At 37.9% G+C, this 21,517-nt stretch overlaps 1 pseudogene; it reads right to left on the minus strand.

The window, feature by feature from the left end:
- Positions 1–6,903: 6,903 nt before the first annotated feature.
- Positions 6,904–20,872, minus strand: LOC138442976 (pyridoxal kinase-like; annotated as a pseudogene).
- Positions 20,873–21,517: the final 645 nt, after the last annotated feature.

The raw sequence follows: 21,517 nt of genomic DNA on the forward strand, positions 1-21,517 counted from the left end.
TCAGGCACTCTGTCTATCAGACCTAGTCCCTTAAATCTATTTCTCAGATTTGATTTAGGTCATATAGTTGTCTCATTAGAAAAGACTCTGATGCTGGGAGGTCGCAAAGATTCAACTGGCTAGTTTTCTGTGATTATGGTTTCAGTATGTCTGCCCTCTGAAGCCCTCTCGCAACACCTACAGTCTTACTTGGGTTGCTCTTACCTTGGACGTGGGGTATCTCTTCACAGCTGTCCCAGCAAAGTGCAGCCACTGCTCCTTGCCTTGGATGACTCACCCCTCCTGACCTTGAACATGGAGTAGCTCCTCTGGGCCCTCCTGCACCTCCACAGGAAGGATTGGGGGCAGGAGGAGAAGGAGATGACAGAGGATGAGATGGCTGGATGCAGCACTGACACGATGGAGATGAGTTTGGGTGAATTCTGGGAGCTGGTGATGAACAGGGAGACCTGGCGTGCTGCAATTCATGGGGTTGCAAAGAGTTGGACACAACTGAGCAACTGAATTGAACTGAACTGAATGGTCTAGTGGTTTTCCCTACTTTCTTCAATTTAATTCTGAATTTGGCAATATGGAGTTCATCATCTGAGCCACAGTTAGCTCCTGGTCTTGTTTTTGTTGACTGTATAGAGCTTCTCCATCTTTGGCTGCAAAGAATATAATCAATCTGATTTTGGTGCTGACCATCTGATGAGGTTCATGTGTAGAGTCTTCTCTTGTGTTGTTGGAAGAGGGTGTGTGCCATGACTAGTGCATTCTCTTGGTGAAACTCTATTAGCCTTTGCCCTGCTTCATTCCGTATTCCAAGGCCAAATTTGCCTATTACTCCAGGTGTTTCTTGACTTCCTACTTTTGCATTCCACTCCCCTATCATGAAAAGGACATTTTTTGGGGGTGTTAGTTCTAAAAGGTCTTGTAGGTCTTCATAGAACCATTCAACTTCAGCTTCTTCAGCATTGCTGGCTGAGGCATAGGCTTGGATCACCGTGATATTATATGGTTTGCTTGGAAACTAATAGAGATCATTCTGTCGCTTTTGAGATTGCATCCAAGTACTGCATTTCTGACTCTTGTTGACCATGATGGCAACTCCATTTCTTCTAAGGGATTCCTGCCCATAGTAGTAGATATAATGGTCATCTGAGTTAAATTCACCCATTCCAGTCCATTTTAGTTTGTTGATTCCTAGAATGTCGACATTCACTCTTGCCATCTCTTGTTTGACCACTTCCAATTTGCCTTGATTCATTACATTCCAGGTTCCTATGCAATATTGCTCTTTACAGCATCAGACCTTGCATCTATCACCAGTCACATCCACAACTGGGTATTGTTTTTGCTTTAGCTCTATCCCTTCATTCTTTCTGGAGTTATTTCTCCATTGATATCCAGTAGCATATTGGCACCGACCTGAGGAGTTCCTCTTTTAGTATCCTATCATTTTGCCTTTCATATTGTTCATGGGGTTCTCAAGGCAAAAATACTGAAGTGGTTTGCCATTCCCTTCTCCAGTGGACTACATTCTGTCAGACCTCTCCACCATGACCCATCTGTCTTGGGTGGCCCCACATGCATGGCTTAGTTTCATTGAGTTAGACAAGGCTGTGGTCTGTGTGATTCGATTGGCTAGATTTCTGTGATTATGGTTTCAGTATGTCTGCCCTCTGATGCCCTCTCTCAACACCTACCGTCTTACTTGGGTTTCTCTTAACTTGTTCATGGGGTATCTCTTCACAGCTGTCCCAGCAAAGTGCAGCCACTGCTCCTTACCTTGGACGAGTTGCCCCTCCTGACCTTGAACATGGAGTAGCTCCTCTGGGCCCTCCTGCACCCGCGCAGCCACCTCTCCTTGGATGTGGGGTTGCTCCTCTCGGCTGCCGCCCCTGACTTCGGGTGTGGGGTAGCTCCTCTTGGCTGCCGCCCGTGACCTTTTCCATGGGGTAGCTCCTCTCGGCTGCATTTCCTGCATGTGAGATGAGTGCAATTGTGCGGTAGTTTGAACATTCTTTGCCATTGCCTTTCTTTGGGATTGGAATGAAAACTGACCTTTTCCAGTCCTGTGGCCACTGCTGAGTTTTCCAAATTTGCTGGCATATTGAGTGCAGCACTTTCACAGCATCACCTTTTAGGATTTGAAAGAGTTCCACTGGAATTCCATCACCTCCACTAGCTTTGTTCGTAGCGATGCTTTCTAAGGCCCACTTGACTTCACATTCCAGGATGTCTGGCTCTAGGTGAGTGATCACACCATCGTGGTTATCTGGGTCATGAAGATCTTTTTTGTGTAGTTCTTCTGTATATTTTTGCCACCTCTTCTTAATATCTTCTGCTTCTTTTAAGTCTAAACCATTTCTGACCTTTATTGTGCCCATCTTTGCCTGAAATATTCCCTTGGTATCTCTAATTTTCTTGAAAACATCTCTTGTCTCTCCCATTCTGTGGTTTTCCTCTATTTCTTTGCACTGATCATTGAGGAAGGCTTTCTTATCTTTCCTTGCTATTCTTTGGAACTCTGCATTCAAATCGGTATATCTTTCCTTTTCTCCTTTGCCTTTCACTTCTCTTCATTTCACAGCTATTTGTAAGGTTTCCTCAGACAACCCTTTTGCCTTTTTTTCCTTGGGGATGGACTTGATAACTGCCTCCCGTCCAATGTCACGAACCTCTGCCCATAGTTTTTTCAGGGACTCTGTCTATCAGATTATATTTTTCTGGAAAATTATACTTATTCTCTTCAATTACTAGCTGTACTTTTAGACATAAAGTCTATTTTGTATTATTTATTCAACAACATCCACTTTCTTTCTTAAGAATATTGTGAATTATAACTTTTTAAGAATTCTTTTTTTCTCAAGTATCTATTTTCCAATTCTAAACCTTTCTCCTATCAGTAACAAAGCCCTTTGAAAGTCCTTAAACAATGTATTCATTTACCTTATGTTTTGGTTAAATTAAATATCATGGCCATGGAACTCTGGGGACTTCAGCTAAGGAGATAAGTATTTTGGGAGTAGAGAATTTTGTTTATGTGGTTAATAGAGTTACTTTCTTGGATTTTTAATTCTTGTTTGCCTTGTTGGTATGGGAATGCCTTCTAAGAGTTCTCCAGCCACATATGGTATAGTCTTACCTGGCTTCACCACATAGAACTTATGGCCCTGAGGCTGAGCTGCCATGTGAACTTGTCCTACAGTCCCTAGCAACAAAGATATATGTGAAGTGGATGAGAAAAACGTTTTGAAAAACATGAATGTAAAAACTTACTTATATATATATATATATATATAATCTTCCAATCAAATTGTAAGTATAGGATGTTGTCCTTCTTGGTGCTTATTCAAAACAGAAGCTCTGTCCTGTCTGGTACATATCCAATAATTTACATGCACAGTTATAAATACACACTTTTTAAAAAAGTACCTTATACAACAGAATTCAGTGTTCAGCAGGGCACAGACCTGTAAACATGCTGTAAATAAGCACACCAGCATGTCCACCCTTGTTTTATGCATCTGAACACATGGGAGCACATCTTAGTATATTTGATACATTTGTCTTTTAAGTTGCAGTTGTATGGCTTATGCTAAAAAAAGAAAGGTTTCCTGCTGATGTGACCCAAAATACTAACATTGATGAATATATCATAAAATATGCCACACAATGAGTTTGTAAGTAATTTGGTTAATGAATACATAATTCTTTAATGTATTTCCCTGTACAAGAAGATTTTAAAGCCTCTGAAACCTCACAGCTCATATATAAAGCAAACAGATAGGTTTTCCTAATTTTAACAACAATAACAAAAAAAAAGTCTAACTGATATTCCTAATGATAAGCCATAAAATTGAAACTTTTCTACTTTACCAATATTAGAAACAAACTTCAATCATGCTTTAAAAATTGGAATTGCTTTTCTTTCTGTTCACTAAAAATTTTCCAAAATCTTTATTCTATGAAAAGCAATACAAAATATTCAGCCAAAAAGTTTAGGACATATAAAGATATGTCCAAAGGAGACTTCTAAAGTTCATTTGTTTATTTTGGCTTATGGTATTTGTGATGTGTGTGTGCTAAGTCACTTCAGTTGTGTCTGACTCTCAGTGACCCTATAGACAACAGCCCATTAGGCCTTTCTCTCCATGGGATTCTCCAGGGAAGAATACTGGAGTGAGTTACTATGTCTTCCTCCAGGGAATCTAACCCACTTCTCTTAAGTTTCCTTGCATTGGCAGGCAAGTTTTACCATGAGCGTCAAGTGGGAAGCCCATTTGTGGTTTTTGCCAGCTCTTAAAATTTAATTTGTTATATTTTTTCATCCTAAATAAATATTAAATTTTATACCAGATTTGCTATTAGTTATTCTTTATCTCTTTTTCTTAGAGAGAGAATCCCAAATTAAATAAGCCCCTGGATTCTTACAAAATCTGTATTTCTGTCTATCATTTTATTTTATTTTGTCACATAGTATATATAAAAGTATTTCACTGCAAGCTTTTTTCTGTATTTCATGTCCACTGCTAATATTTTTATTGGTCATGTGAATTTTTTTTCTTTGAAAAGTTTCCATCCATTTTGACTTATTTTATCATTTAAAATTTTTTCATATTTTACTTTGTGAAAGTCTTTTTATATGTAATATCTTAGTACTTCATTAAGTATATTACAAATATTTTATCCCACTTTGCAACATTTTGGCTTACTTTAAAACATCTTTTGATAAATATGTTCTCAGTTTTGACATAGTTAGATTTATGTCTTTTTATTTATTTATGGTCAACTCTTTTTTTTCTAAAGGTTTTATGTTTTTTTTCCATTTTTACCATGACTGACATGTCGCAAAAACAGTGAAGACTAACCTGGCTACCTTTGCAAGACTTGGCAATGATTCAAAACTAGTTTATTTAAAAAAAAATAAAAAAGGATCATATTTTGTAATTTATCTTCAAGGTCTTCAGGAGAAGGTTTGAATTCTATACTTTATTACTAAAACCAACAATTCAACACCAATATATCTCTCATCTTAAAATAAGTATTATTTTATTTATAATAATAATTATTAAAATAATTTATAATAATAACTTTCTGTCCAGAGGTTTAAAAAAAAATAAACAGGACAGAAAAGAAAAATAAGATTTCCCACTGGCTGGCAGTGTAGCCATCACCTCAGCTCTACTTGGCAGTGACAGTGTTTTCCATTAAAGGCTCTGTAGGGGCCAAGGCCCTGTGGGACTGTGGCTGGTCCCTTGACCGCTTTGCTGGGGGCTGTCCCCCACCAGGCTTTCCTCTTCCTCCTGGGCCAGCAGACCCTGTAAGGACATGACAGGGACACATACCCTGACCCACTGACCCCTGCAAGGACCAGAGGACCCCTGACTCTGCTTGCAGGCACTAATTTCTGAGAGTTAGGACATTCAGAACAGGAGTAGAGTGGGGGAGATGGAAAAGTGTGCAGAGTCCAGCGGAGACCAGCCAGACTTCATTTGGGGGCATTTTCAACAAAGGAGAGAACTCAGTACTGAGAAGGTAAGCATCTGGGAGACTGGGCACAGCCACAGATAGGTGGGTGTCTGGAGGCGGGGACAAGGGCTGCTCTAGGAGAGCTCCAGGGACCCACTTCTTGAAGCCTCTCTGTTTCCCTTCAGCCTTAGGCTTCGAGGAGTTGCACACATCAGCAACCCCCAGAGTCAGGGTGGATGTTGAGCGTGGGCAGCCCTGCCTCATCCACACTGGGGGGGGGGGTCCTCAGAATTCTGGGCAAAGCGGGGCCAGGAATGTCACCGTAGCAGCGGAAGACTGGTCTGGTGTTAGGGCCTGCATGCTGGCCTTTGCTGCCACAGCAACCAAGGAGTCTGACAGACTGCTCCGGTGAAGCTCCGCCTTGTAGGGAGGGGCAGGTCTGCTCTGATTTCTAGAACCCTCAAGCTTCCTGGTACCTGGCTGACACAGGATGCAAAACTTCTGGGGGAGTGGAGGCAGGGGAGCAAGATAACTGGCCAGTGGGGTTAAACACACCAAGGTGGGAGGTCAGGGCAGGAGCCTGCTCTGCCTTCTGTACCTGCACACCCACAGGTTGACAAACACATTTGTCACCAGCAGTAGGTGGCAAACATACCTTGACCTGTTCTACCATAAATAGGGTGTTTTCTAAAAGGAGTCCAAGGCACCGGTCTTCCCACAGGCACCCTCAGACAGCGGTACACCAGCCTCTGCTCTGTCACCCAGGGTGTCCCTTAGAGACACTGATTGAGAAGGCAGGACCCTACTCACGTGAGATGTGCAGATTTTGGGGGTCTGGGGAAGGCCCCAGCCAAAGTGACTGGCACATCTGTGCTTCTGAGCTTAACAGGAACCGGTCCACACAGTAAACAGAAGTGGAGACTCTGAACACAACATGCTTTCCCCACCTCCGCCCAGGGTCCTACCTGCATAAAGGAAGAAGCAAAAAGTTCTGAAGCGGGAACACAGGTGAGGGCAGAACAAGATTAAAGATATTTAGCATCATTTTTCTGGACATGAACACTAACCCTTGACTCAGGGATGCAGACACAGGGGCCTCTCCGGATCCCATACTCTGGTTGGACTTGAATATACCATGTACCCCAAGCCAGCCAGGGCCCTGGGGAAGAAGCCCCAGAAACATGAACACAGAGCTGGTTTTCCAGGAGCCTTGGGGGAGGGGAGCTGGGGGTCCCAAATTTCAAATTTCTGTGGTTGTTTTGTTATAGTTAAAAAGCACAGGGGGAGCACATTTTCACAATTAACGGATGCTGGACACTTATGAAAGAAAAAAAAATATATATATATCAAGTTTTGGTCATAGATCTAAGGCAAAGTTACATTTCTCACATGGACAAAAATGAGATACCCAAAGTCGGACGTTAAGGAGGTGGGTTCACACGTCCCTCACAGCACCTTGGCCTGGATGACGATTTCTGGGTTCTGCTCTGGATCATCCTCAGCTCCAACTGGGCCAGGCTGTGCTTCAGTCCTTCCCCAAAGTGGCTTTTGCACATTTTTTGACGGTCTGCTGCAGAACATGGGGCATGGCCGATGGAGTCTTCTTGCAGGCCACCTTGAGATTGTTGGGGACCACAGGTCTGAGCTGGTGATGATCACCCTGTCAGTGCCCACTGAGTGCAGCATGTCCATCACCACTAAGGCTTTTAACTGGCTCCCACACAGCAACTCAGCCTCAGACTAGTTGGGAGTGATGATGTCTGCAACTTGCACGACTTCTTTATGTAAACAGAAAGGAGATCGCCACGGTGGTACATGGACCTTCTCCGTTCCACTTGTGTCCCATCTCAGGGTCTCATGTGCACACAAGCCTGGAGTTCTGCTGCTTCAGCTCTGCACGATGCCCACCACCATGGACAGGAAGAACAAGCCTTTCGTGTAACTGGGAGCATGCAGTCATACTGGTTCACCTTGTTCAGCTTTAGCCCGTCATATAGCTCCTGGAGCTCATCTGAGTTCAGGTCTCGGCCCTTCCCGTGTGAGTAGCCTGTGTGGTTTGACAACTAAACAGTTTAGGGCATCTACCTCAAACTGCAGAACCTGCAGCAGGAACGTAGTCACTCGCTTGGGCACAGAGCTGTGAACCTTGTGGCACCTGGCATACCTCCAGGCAGTGGGGTGGGGCGGGGCGGGAGGAAAGTGGGATTCAAGGTAGAGGGCGGGCGGGGTCAGCGTCTCAGCCACAAGCAGGGGCTGGGCTATGGATAAGCTCTGAGTGGGCGTGCCAGACAGTCTCCCTCTCTAGAGGTATTTTATTTATTTTAAAAAATACATATATTTATTTAGTTTCCACTGTGTTGTTGGGTCTCAGTTGCGGCAGCCGAGCTCTCCCTTTTATTTTTTTTATTTTATTTTTTATTTTTTTTATTTTTTTTTTTATTTTTAGTTTTTTATTTTTTACATTTTAAAATATTTAATTCTTACATGCATTCCCAAACATGAACCCCCCACCCACCACCCTCCCCATAACATCTTTATGGGTCATCCCCATGCACCAGCCCCAAGCATGCTGCATCCTGCGTCAGACATAGACTGGCGATTCAATTCACATGATAGTATACATGTTAGAATGTCATTCTCCCAAATCATCCCACCCTCTCCCTCTCCCTCTGAGTCCAAAAGTCCGTTATACACATCTGTGTCTCTTTCCCTGTCTTGCATACAGGGTCGTCATTGCCATCTTCCTAAATTCCATATATATGTGTTAGTATACTGTATTGGTGTTTTTCTTTCTGGCTTACTTCACTCTGTATAATCGGCTCCAGTTTCATCCATCTCATCAGAACTGATTCAAATGAATTCTTTTTAACCGCTGAGTAATACTCCATTGTGTATATGTACCACAGCTTTCTTATCCATTGACTCTTCCTTGCAGCTGACTGGCGTGACTCTCGTTGTGGCCCAGAGCACAGAGGGCTCCGTAGTTTGCAGCAGGCTGCTCTCTAGTTGAGGCACGCAGGCTTAATTTCCACAAGGCATGTGGAATCTTAGCTCACAACCAGAGATGGAGCCCCTGAACCCAGTGTTGGAAGGCAGATTGTTTGCCACTGGACCACCAGGGAAGTCCCTAAAGGTATTTTATAGAAATTTTCATGGCACTAAATCTAAAATCTTTTAAAATAGGTTCTTCTACCAGACACTTAAAACATTTCATTTTTGACATTTAACTCCTTAAATTTTTACGTTCTATGTTTATACATGGAATGAAGTTGATTCAAATTTTATCTTTTTTACATATGGATAGTCGTTTTTTCTCTAAACATTTTCCTTTCCCAACTAATCTGAAATTTAATCTCTGTCATGTATCAGCATGTGTGGCTATGCTTCTTAGTTTTCTATTTCAGTTGTTATTAATATTTTGTTTATCCTTGTACAAGTTTACACTTCTCACTTATTGTAGCTCTATGACAATTACTGATAACTTTCTGGGCAGTGCCTTTCACTGTTCTCTGACTTTTACCAGCCTTTCAATCCTCCATGTAAAGTTTTAGGATCAGATTATGTTTCATGAATAACCTTGGTGTACATTGGAATTGTACTGGATATAATCTTTATCAGGAGATATATTATTTCCAAATATCAGTCTTTCAACCACAGACATGATATATGACTTCATATATTTAGATGTTAATAAATACCTGTTCATAAAGCTTTAAATATTTCCCTGTTAGCAGTCTTAAACATTTAAAAAGATTATTGATATAGTATTGTAAATTGTCATATCGCATTGTATTTTCAAAATGTTTATTACTGTTAATATATTTCCTATTTTACATTTGATGTCTCATTCTTTTTCTTATTACACTTGCCTAAGACTTCAAATCAGTGTTTCATAAAAGAATTGGTACTATGTGTCCTTGTCTTAGTCCTGATTATAAAGAAAATTATTCTAATGTTTCAGGATGGTATTTATCTTAGATCTGTTCTCTTTACAAGATTCAGGATGTTCTACTATAAATTTTTGCTTACTAATAATATTCATTATGATGTATATTGGACTTTATTAAACACTTTTTTTATCTAAATAGATGATCATGTTTTTCCCCTACAATCTGTTAATGTGTTGAAATAAATATATGACTTTGAAAATATTGACCTAATCTCCCATAACTGGTGTATCTTTTTGGCCAACAGATATTATTTGAAAAATACATTTGGCTTCCGTTTGCTAATATTCTGTTTAGGATATTGCAGCTATATTAATGAGTGAAACGGTTCTGGAATTTTCCTTTCTGATAATATAGTTTACTGGGTTTAATATCAGGCATATCCAAGAATAGTAGAATGAGTTTGGAGGATTTTCTCTTTTCGATTGTCTGTGATATTTGGTGTGATCTGTTTTTTTTTTTTTTTTTGAAAATTGAAAGAACTCTATATCCTGGTTTCTATTTTTATTATCAAGAAGTAAACTATCTAGTGTTTATTCCTTTGAAAAGAACCTTTTTCCTCTATCTCATTGTAATATTTTTATCTTTTTACTTGCTTTCTGAAGTTTCATTAAAATATTTCTTTGGATGGATTTCTTTAATTTATTCTGTAACCCCAAACTTTGAATCTTTTTGAATGTTTTGTTTGGCTTCTTACATTAGTTATAGAATATTCTCAGCCACACTCTGTTTACCAATTAATTCCTTTCACTTTATCTGGACCAGTAATTGATAGACCAGTAATTAAACTATGTTAGACTCTCTCAGTTATTTTCCCCATCACTTAACCTTTTTCATAGTTTCTGTTTTTCTTCTCTATGGTACGTTCTGGGTGCTTTCTTCTTACCTAGCTTCAATTGCAGTAATGCCTTGCCTCTAGTGTGTCTAATCTGCTATAGTCACTCATTGAACTTCTATTTTCATTTTTATATTTTAACTTTTTGTTAAGTTCTCTTTGAGTTTTTTCCAAAGCTGCTTGCTTCCTTTACTATTTCCAGTTTCCTGAAGATAGAGTCAAACTTATATTTTGTTTCTTTAATTCTAGCCTGCATAATTGCTTTTATTCAAATAATATGAATATTTGATGAATTCATGGTTTACTTCCGTGATATGATTCTTTTTCTTTTGTCTTTTTTGCTGATTCTTACATATAGTGTCTTATTCCGTTGAATACGTTTGATTAATTTTTCTTAAACTACTTATGTTTTAGGGGGAAACTATCCATGAGAATTCTGAGCCCTAAAATGAAGCTTTTCTCCTCTAGAGAAGATTTTCATTTATTTCTTTCAAATTCCTGGTAGTACTAGAAATCTCCATCATCTTTACTGTAAATTTATGACACATTTTAATGTATTAACTGTACAGTGCGAATTTTTGGCCGCAAAGTCACCTTGGGACCAGTCTGAGATAGTACTTCACAAAATCAATTCTATATTATAGATTGGCTCTAGAAATTTAATTTTGCTGATTTATTTAAACAATGTTATTGGTTGTGTTTGAGTTTGCATACTTTGAGTTTGCACTGAAGTTAGTCTAAACACTTGAGAAATAGGACATTTGTTCTTTCCTTCAGATCCCAGTTATAGCTCTATAACACCTGTGTTACTGAAATGATCTGATTGCTATATATGTGTGAATTCAGTTAAAGATTAAGGTTGGATGGGTTTATTAGCTATTCAATTATAGAATTCATCATTGAATGTTTACAGAAAGTTGATTTGGCCAGAGTCCAAAATGTGGAGATGGCATTGCTTATTTGTAAATGTTTTGCTTAATCAGGCTAAACTTTTAAGCAGTTAAATATGAATAGATACTGTGAATAATAATCTAAGCACCAGAGTAGTTGCAAATACCTTTAGCTAAAGGAAAATTCCATTCTGGTGCCTTTGTTAGCAATCAACATATGTATTTAATGTGAGATTTTTCATCATTGTAATTAGCTACTGAGCTTCTGAAAGACGAAACACAATTTTTTAAAAGCAGTTTGCCTAGCTTGTAAAGATATAATATCCAGTCTTATATATCACTTAATAGATTTTTCTATCATTGCACATCTTTAAGTTTAATGATTGCTATCCTTATTTATTTAGAACCAAATATAAAGCAGCAGATGTACTGAAATGATATATCTGATTCAAATATTCATTACAACAATGTACATGTAATATATATTACTATATACATACTTGTGCCTACTTAGCGCAGATTTCCAGCACTACACATAAATGAGGCAACTATGATTATGACTCCCAAGCTCATGTGCTTTTAGATGTATAATGATAAAGTACATTACACTTCAGAGTATAAAGTTAGCAGTCCTTAGGTTGTATTAAACGGAAACTTTCTCAGCTTGAGCAAAAAGCTAATTTGTTAGGACAGCAGTGTATTTGGGCCTCAGGGATAGAAATTAGAATGGAAACATACTAAAGAATACATTAAGTTAATCCCTTGGTGCCTCTTATGTCTATCTTTCTCTGAATGTCATGCTTTATTTTTCTCCTTCATTGAAAGACAGTTTTTCTCTTGCTCATCCTCTCAGTAGAAAATGACACCAGCATTTGCTCTGGAATTTATGTAAAGTCATGAGGTAATTGAGAAAGACTAAATTTGCTCTCTCCGGGTCTCAGTTCTCAATATTTGACAAGGAATTGATTGGCTGAATTCTGAGCTCACTCCTGGGGTGTGAATCAAATAGAATCTTGATGGTTTCCACTGTACCAGGGTTGATGGAGAGAAAAGGGAATATTTGGAGGAAAGAGTTGCTGGAGAACAATTTAGTAGTATCTCTTATATTTGACCAGAGGCTGCATTCCCTAACTCCTTACCACTCAAAATGTGGTCGGTGGAATAATAACGCTGGTATTACCAGGGAGCTTGTCAGAAATTTAGAATCTCTGCTGCACGGTGTTTCTTATGAAATTTGGATTTGCATTTAACAAGATCCTCAGGTGATTTGAATGCAGATTAAAAATTAAAACATGGTTCTAATCTGGTAAAAAGTCAGGACCAGGTGTATAAAAATTGATTTTATTCAAGTATCTTTTACTCTTTTAGCTTCCTAAGTTAACCTTTTAACATTCTGGCAGAATCCCCATCAACTGATATACATATATTTAATATATATGTATTTATATTTAATTATAAAGGTAATCTTGACAGCATGTCAGTCACCGCAAATTCATTTTCATTAATGGAAAAATCAAACAGTTCAAGATTTAGATCCTAATAATTCAGGTCAATAGTTCCAATTTTATATATGGAGGATGGCATAATGTGTCTATTGACAATGTATTTCTAGTATTTTAAAGTTTTACAAATATAACTCATTTATATTAATTTCCGGGGAAGGAAATGGAAATCCACTCCAGTATTCTTGCCTGGAAAATCCCATGGACAGAGGAGCCTGGAGGGCTGCAGTCCATGGGGTCTCAAGAGTCAGACATGACTTAGCAACTAAATAACCACTACCACCATATCAATTTCCAAAAAAGAAAAATAATTGATTGGACAACTCAAATGGAAACAACTAATTCAGGTAACCTTGATGAAGATGTTTAAGATCAATTTTTCTGTAAGCACATCTTATGGAATAAAATATTGGCTGAGTGTCATTAATATTTATTACACACTAAAACCTTCCTGAATAATATGTATAGATTTTTCTGGTTTATATTTTGTGGTGTTCAGATTGTGACCTGCCATTAACGGAATGTTTACAAATATAATTATTTTTATCTAGGCTTTCTTTTCTGACTTTATTATAGTACTATACATTTTAACTTGGGCTTGGGATATGGAGCTGGACTGACTTGGACTGGAATTGGGGTTTAACTTCTTACTAGTTTCATGGTCTTGGGCTACTTACATCAGCTACCTAAGCCTTGGATCCTTGTCTGTAGAGTGGAAATAATTGTTATAATTTTTTTTCTATAGAATTGTGAGACTTGAAAGAGACAGTGATTATGTCCTGGCAGAGAGTTAGCATGGTGTTTGGTCAGGCCACTCAAGGTGGCTGTGTTCTTGTTCTCTGTATATAATTTGCTCGAGTAGTCCACACGATATGTATACCCTACTGACATGAACATGCTTGCCCTCAACCCCAGCTAGTGATTGTTTTGATCCTTAGGGCAGATGCAGCTCACCTGCTAGTTCATTAAAGTGAAAGTCCTTGTCATGAGCCAATCTGCTGTCAATTTTCCTTATAAATTATAGCCTCCTTCTCCCCAGAGTAGCAAAGATGGCTGCCTATCCTGTCTATTTGCTGTCCATACTGAGATATCACTCCAGAATATTTTGCTGAGGACAGGTAAAATTCCCTGTCTAGTATGCCATCCAGGGTTTCCCTTGTGTCTCAGTAGTAAGGAATCCGCCTGCCAATGCAGGAGATGCAGGAGATGTGGGTTTGATCCCTGGTTCAGGAAGATCCCGTGGAGAAAGAGATGGCAACCCATTTCAATATTCTTGACTGGGAAAACAAGGATAGAAGAGCCTGGTGGGCTATAGTCCATGGCGTCACAAAGAGTCAAGACAAGACTGAGCACACACACTTGCTGTTAACATCTCTGTCACTGTCTTCCAGCTCTTTCATTGGTCTTGGGGCTGGGCAACAATAGCTCAACATATAGTACAAATTTGTTGTGGTTATTGTTTGGCTACTGGATCTTCGTTGCTGTGCACAGGATTTCTCTAGTTGGAGTGAGTGGGGGCTACTCTCTAGTTGCGGAGCACAGGTGTCTCATTGTAGTGGTTTCTCTTATTGTGGAGGACAGGCTCTATAGCACACGGACTTAGTTGCCCCTCAGCATGTAGAATCTTCCCAGACCAAGGATCAACCCTGTGTCCCCTGCCTTGCAAGGTGAATTCTTAACCACTGGGCCACTAGGAAAGTCCTCAATTAGTTACTATTATAATCATTTACCTTTATATGCTCACCTTATTTCATTTGGTTCTTGACAGCAAGTTTTTCATGTTCCTTTTGGAAACATTTTTACCTTATCTAATCATCAACAAAAGAAAGCTTTCTTCTTTGTTCACAATGTTTTTTACTCAGTGGCTAGTTTGGATTAGAAATTTATTGCCAATAGATCTTCTTGAATGGGACTTTGAAAATTGTATGTGTTGCCTGTATTTGGTTATAAACTTCATTGCCGTTTTCAACTTGATTCTTATTTTGGTTCATTTCATGTAATTATATACCATTGTATATACTGTATCAGAAACAGGTAAGCATAGAAAAGTCAACGTGGAAGGGATTCTTTGATGTTTATATGTATATTTTAAACACAAATAAATCTCTAGCTTCCTTACTTCCTGATTGGTTATTAGATTTGCCACGGATAATTCATGCAACATTTTAGGCATTGGAACCTCCAGGTTAGAAGTTTTGTAGTAAATTTATACTTTTCTGTAATCATAGAGGCAATTGTTGATCTCAGAAATGTTTATCTTTGCAAATATCCTTTTACTATTTAGGTGAAATATTTTCTGATTCAATATTGTTATTTCTCATATATTCCCTAAGATGAAAAATTCAAGTAGAATGTATCTCACATTCAAACACACTGAATTTTCATTTTTCAAAGTTTATTCTTTTTTTCAAGTTTGGAACCAGTGGAGAGATAGAGGTCAGACAAAAAGCAAAATGTCACATTCATTTCCCTCATGAGTAACTGGAAAAGGTAAATTTAGATGTAAAGCTAAGTTGGCTTACTAATAATCCATCTCTGTATTAGACTAACTCACCCCATTAATGGGAGACCTGTATAATCCCAGAGTGGACATATCAGACTTTTTCCCTCTTATGAATAAGACAATAAATAGACCAGAATACACGCCTTCTGCAAACACAATAGAAGCACAGAAATTGCCAAGAGACTTGTACTTCTTTCTTCCAGAACCATCATCATCATGAACATCATTCCTCTTTCTATGATCAAGGTAATTAGAATTTTACTTTTTTTCAAGGTAATACAGTGAAATAGCACAAAACTTTAATATTACCTTGGAATTGAAGACATCTTTAGTGCGGGTAAATAATAGCATTCTAACATTCTGGTTAGTTTTCAAAATCTAAGCATAGATTATCCACCTTAAATATATTATTATTTTAAGCTTATGTAAGATTAAATAGAGATTTGTGATACCCTCAGAAAAGTAAAATCTAGCCCACTCTTTGGAACTGTCAATTCAAACTTATTTTAACTTTGAATGTCTAATTAAAATGCTGTAGGTTTCCTCTTACCATCGACAAATGGTACACCTTCTTTACTACACCTCTGCTAACTTCATATATTTCCTTCTGCCCAACTTTTGTTTCCCTAGTATATCAATAATTTCAGGGTGGGAGGAAGCTCACTGCATAGGATCCAAGGCAAACCATTAATTACAATGAAATTGCACTGATAAAAATCTCAAATCTCAATTTTATTTTTACATTTTTTCTTCTTTGGATCAACTCACTTTACTTTGATTCCTCTGGCTCCAACCTGAGGTAGACTCATTATATCCCTATAAGAAGCTAATCTCTTCCCATGACATTATGTGTATGGAATGCATAAGAAAACCACAAAGACAAGATTTATTTGTCAAATAACTAGCTCTAAGATTTCAAGAGTGGACAAATAAGTTGAAGTTCTGTTTGTCCTTTGCATTTTTATATCTTAATTGTAGTTTTCAAGATATTGTTTTTTTCCCCCTTTTTTTTTTTAAGGAAAACTTGCAACTTTTATCATTTAGTTTAACTGAACATTGTCCGAAACAAATTTGAGGACATCAATTTTTTTTTCAATATAAATACCCATTTAAAAATACATATGTTGGTTATTAGTTACATTCTTAAAGATGATTAAACTATCCTCTCTGGACAGTTTAACAGCATTATTACTGCATTCACATTCAACCATCTGGTTTACCTAAAGAAAATTAAAAGGATGATGTCACCAGAGTACCTCATCTACATTGCAAGAATTACACTGCATACACAAGAGTATTATTAGAAACATATGTTTAGTTTAAAAACGCCTTCCATTTCATTCACTGTGAGCCAGATTATATCAGTGACAAAAATTTCTCAGGAAGTTAGATAGCATTTGAATTTGTTAAATTACCACTAAAAGGCACAGCACCTTAAAACTAGTTTCAAATATCTATTGCACCAATCAAAATACTTGATTTACTCTAATGGGAACATTCTCCTCTTGAAACAAATAGAACAAAACAACACGACAACTGTATTATAGTTGAGAAGGCATAGCAAAGATTTATACAATGTACCAGCATTTATATTGTTTCATATTTAAAGAAAGGAAGATCAACATTTAATCTCACAGTGAAATTATTGACTTATTTTCACAAAGGGTTAAACAATTGAAAAATTGTCTGGCTTCTGAGAAGAAATGCAAAAGACATAGTGAAACATCTAAAATAAGCAATCAGAACAAAGCATTGTTTGGGGGCTGACCTAGTGTTTCAGCAACTTAATCTTAAAATAAAGAGCTGTCTATAATATTATTTTAGAACTCCCTCCTCCAAGTCAGTTGCTCATAATTTCTTTTTAAGATATTTTTTCCTAACAGACAAAAAACTTTAGCAAAACTCATCTTACTTTAAAAAATAGTCTGTCACTAGCCTGGAAGAGGGGTGGTAGATATCAAACAATGACATATTTCTGAGAACAAGGATAAAGATGGAATGATTTTTAGATAGGCAGTCAACTACATCTGCTTCTAAGGGCTTATATGAAATCAATTTTAATGTAGTCAAATTATTCAATGTACTTGAAGTAGTATAATGTTACTACATTATACATTAATGTATTAATTGCTGTATTTCTTGTGAAAGCTACATCTCTCAAAATAAAATGCCCTCATATTTTCCAATGTAAAATAACAAGATGGGGAGGGAGGTGGGAGGGGGAGGGGGGTTCATGTTTGGGAACGCATGTAAGAATTAAAGATTTTAAAATTTAAAAAAAAAAAAAGAAAGAAGTAAACTTAAAAAAAAAACTGAAAAAAAAAAAGGATATACCTTAAAGCCAATGAAACTGATAATATGGTACAAGATATAAGTGACCCAGAAATAATGAGGTCTCCTAAAAGATTTTGTTTGTTGATAAGTTTAAGTTACATGTATAAAATGGTCTTTGACTTACCAAATATTATAAACTTAATGTCATATTAAAATGTGGTTTATTCTGTAGGCTTGTGAGTATCCAAAAATTTTACCAACTTCTAGACTGGGATACTTATAGGAGATAATGCAGTAAAGTAAATGGCACACGGGTTTTGGAAAAACAAGCAAACAAAAAGCCCCCAAACAACAGCCTGAGTTTTAATCCTAGTCTCGTTATATACTAACAGTATGGGTCAGAATGAGTCATATAATCTAGCTGAGCCTGTTTTCTGTTCTGTAAAATGAGAAAATGTTAAGGTGCTGTGTATACGACATGGGCTTCCCAGGAGATATTAGTAGTAAAGAACCCTCCTGACAATGCAGGAGACATAAGAGATATAGGTTCAATCCCTGCATCAGGAAGATCCCCAGGAGGAGGGCATGGCAACCCACTTCAGTATTCTTGCCTGGAGAATCCCATGGACAGATGATCCTGGTGGTCTATAGTCCAGGTTGCAAAGAGTCAGACACGACTGAAGTGACAGCACACACGCACATATATGACATATACTTATCACACTTTCTAAGGCTTCCTAACAAATCACCCCAAAACTTAATGGTGTACAGTTGTCCATGTGTTCTGTGGCTCCAGAATTCAGCCAGGTCACAGTCAGAATGGTTTTTTATCTGCTCTGCTGTCCTTCACCTTAGCAATTACCGCTTCCCATGAATCTCTCTTTCATGTGCTTCCCAGATGGTAATGAACCTGCCTGCCAGTGCAGAAGAGGTAAGAGATGTGGGTTCAATCCCTGAGTCAGGAAGTTCCCCTGGAGGAGGTCATGGAAACCCATGCCAGTATTCTTGCTGGAAAAACATAACACACACATGGCATAATGTCTGGGTTGCTAGAATGAGTATCCTGAGAGAGTGAACTCAGTAAGATTGTTCTACCATACTCCATTTGTTACAGCACTTATAAGTCCCTGCCCAGACACAATGGAACAATACCTCTTAATGGGAAGATTTTCAGTCATGTAGCATGAACATGTGGGATGGGTTAAATACATTGACCAATTTTAGAAAATAAAATCGCCTGCAGCACTCAACATGTAGAAGCTATTATTATATAGTATGGAATTGTTGAAAAGGCATGGATTTGGGATCAGGATATTTTACCACCTAAAAATTCTTGTTACATATGTCTCTTACAAATTCTTCACCTATTAAATTAGTATGATACACTTATTTTGAAAGTTTTTTGGTAAGGATTAAAGAAATAATATGCAGAAGTATTTGACAAATACTCCATGCTCAGTAAATGCTTCTCCAGATTTTGACTCAGCAGGCAATAGCACTGAAATTCCCTCAGTCTGAGTCTGCTACAGAATCAGAGTTCCCAACAAGGTAAAGCAGTTATGAATAGGCCAAATGGATGGATTTCTATTTAGAATCAAGCTTTGAGCAGTGTATTCAGAACCAACAAAATATAACTTTCTATCTGGAAAAGTCCAGTGTCATCCACAAGCTTAAGGAACAAATTGAATCACAGACTCCTAGAATCTTAGAGAAGGAAGTTGACTGATAGGGCAAACTCCACATTTTATAGATAAGAGAATCAAGAGAGGTTAAATTGCTTATTCAAGGTTGTACTCTAAGGAGAAAGTATGTGGCTGAAATTCATGTCTGCTAACTTGTAGGTTCAATTCTTTAATAATCAACTATGCATATAATGAACATTATACCTTTTTTCCTCTGGAATGGAATCATACATTAATTACAGCTAAGCATATTATGTGTGTGAATTTAATAATAACATGATTGCAATAGTTAATAAATTAATATGACTTATGAGAGTTTAAAAAATCTTTATGAGTAATTATTCTATTATGGGAAACAATCAGGAAACTGAAGCTGAAAAATAACTGAAAAAATTTTCCAACTTTCCAAAAATATACCTTTCCGGTTTTGAATGTTTGATATTAGCTAATCAAAAACACAAATATGATTGTATCCATGCCTTGCTCAGCCACTAAGTCATGTCTAACTCTTTGCGACCCATAGACTGTAGCCTGCCAGGCTCCTCTGTCCATGAGATTTCCAGGCAAGAACACTGGAGTGGGTTGCCATTTCCCCCTGCAGGGGATCTCCCTGACCCAGGGCCTGAACCCACGTCTCCTGCATCTTCTACATTGGAAGGTAGATTCTTTACCACTGAGCAACCTGAATTGATCATAGGTATATACTGAGCATGTCAGTCAATTTTTCCGTGGAAATCAGACTTCCAGGACTGGATGCAGACAACTGAACTGTACTTCCAATCATAGCTGGTACATGAGTGGTTGTGAGAACTAAGTAGTATATTAGTTCCCTCTTGTAGCTGTAAGGAATTACCACAGCTTAGTAGCTGAAAGCAATACAAATGTATTTTCTTACAGTTCTAGACTCAGAAGTCCTAAACAAGTTTCATTTGGTTAAAGTCAAGGTGTTGGCAGGTTTCTCTGGAGGTTCTTAGAAGATATATATATATATATATATTTTTTTTTTTTTTGCTTTTTTTCAACTGCTAGTGGCCATCTGCATTCTTTGTGATTATATTTAGAACCACATAGATAATCTAGAATAATCTTTCCATCTCAAGATATTTAATCACATCTGTAAAGTCTCTTTGGCCATATTAGAAAACGTTCACAGGTCCTAGATGTAGGAGTCTTTATTCAGCCTAGCAGAAGTGGCATGATACATACTTATTAGTTTACCTTTTGCCTGACTCTAAGTGAAGGCTCAATAAAAAGTAACAGATTATTATGTAATACAGTGATTTTATATTTATACACATAGTCATCATTTGCATCCCTGGAAAGACACACTGTTGTGTGATATTATTCAAAGACTGTGGGTGCCAAAACAATCAAGTTAAAAATTGTCTCTGAGCATCACCTAGTGGAATGACTAGAAACCAGGAACACTCCCAAGCCCTTCCCACCCCTCCTCACATGATCTTAAGAAGGCACCTCTGTATTCTATGCATTTTTAAACCTTCTTTCCACTTCTCTCCTGATTCTCACTCTTGATGCCTTGATCTGCAGAGATGTCCACCTTCACCTTTTCCTGTGTCATTGCTGTTTTACCTCTGCTGCCATTGCATCATAACTCTGTCCCTGCCAACTGGATTTGCTCCACTCTCCAAGAACCCTCAACCGTGGGTGAAATGCCCAACCCCTTTCATCACTCTGATCATTCGACACCAGTTTTGAGCCCTTCTCTTCCCCTATATTTCTATTTCTTCTTTCTTTTAGCAACTTCACTGTTGTATACTCCATTATTATTAATAATTGCTATCCATAGATCTCTTATAGCTGTCTCTTGTAGAACACTTTAAGCAGCTTTCCCTAGGCTAAAATGGAGGACATTACCTTCAGCTGTTTCACTGACACAAGTTCAAGATGAAGCCATTCTTTTCCCAGACACAGAGTGAGTTTTATGTTGTTCAAGGATGTGAATAATGATTTAAAATTTAGTGTGTATAAATCATGTGTTGATAAACATGAAATCCACAATCTCTGTCCAAGAAGTTTGTTAAGTATTGGAAATAGAAAAAAAAAATTAAAACATGATACAGGTAATTATAATCCAGAGTGACATGCTAGAGAATGTTAGACATTTAGGGTGTGATAGAAGCATGTAGGAGAGGTACCTATTGCTGATTTGAAGGGTCAGAATTTGGTTCCTGGAGAAAATGTTCTGTATGAGGAGACTTCAAGGATCAACACTCCTTAGACTAATGAAGTGCAGAAGAGGATAGGTCCAATGGATGCATGGAGAATACAGTTTTCAAAGGAAAAGAAAAGCCTAAAGCAGAGACTTAGAGAATAAGAGAGGGTGTTGTGTGTAGAGTTCTGAGTGAATTGCAGGATGCTAAAGCATTGAGTATGGCAGGAGAATGGAAGAGAGAAGGCTGGATAGGT

Source organism: Ovis canadensis, chromosome 6 (genome assembly GCF_042477335.2).
Source record: "Ovis canadensis isolate MfBH-ARS-UI-01 breed Bighorn chromosome 6, ARS-UI_OviCan_v2, whole genome shotgun sequence".
NCBI classification, from domain to species: Eukaryota; Metazoa; Chordata; class Mammalia; order Artiodactyla; family Bovidae; genus Ovis; species Ovis canadensis.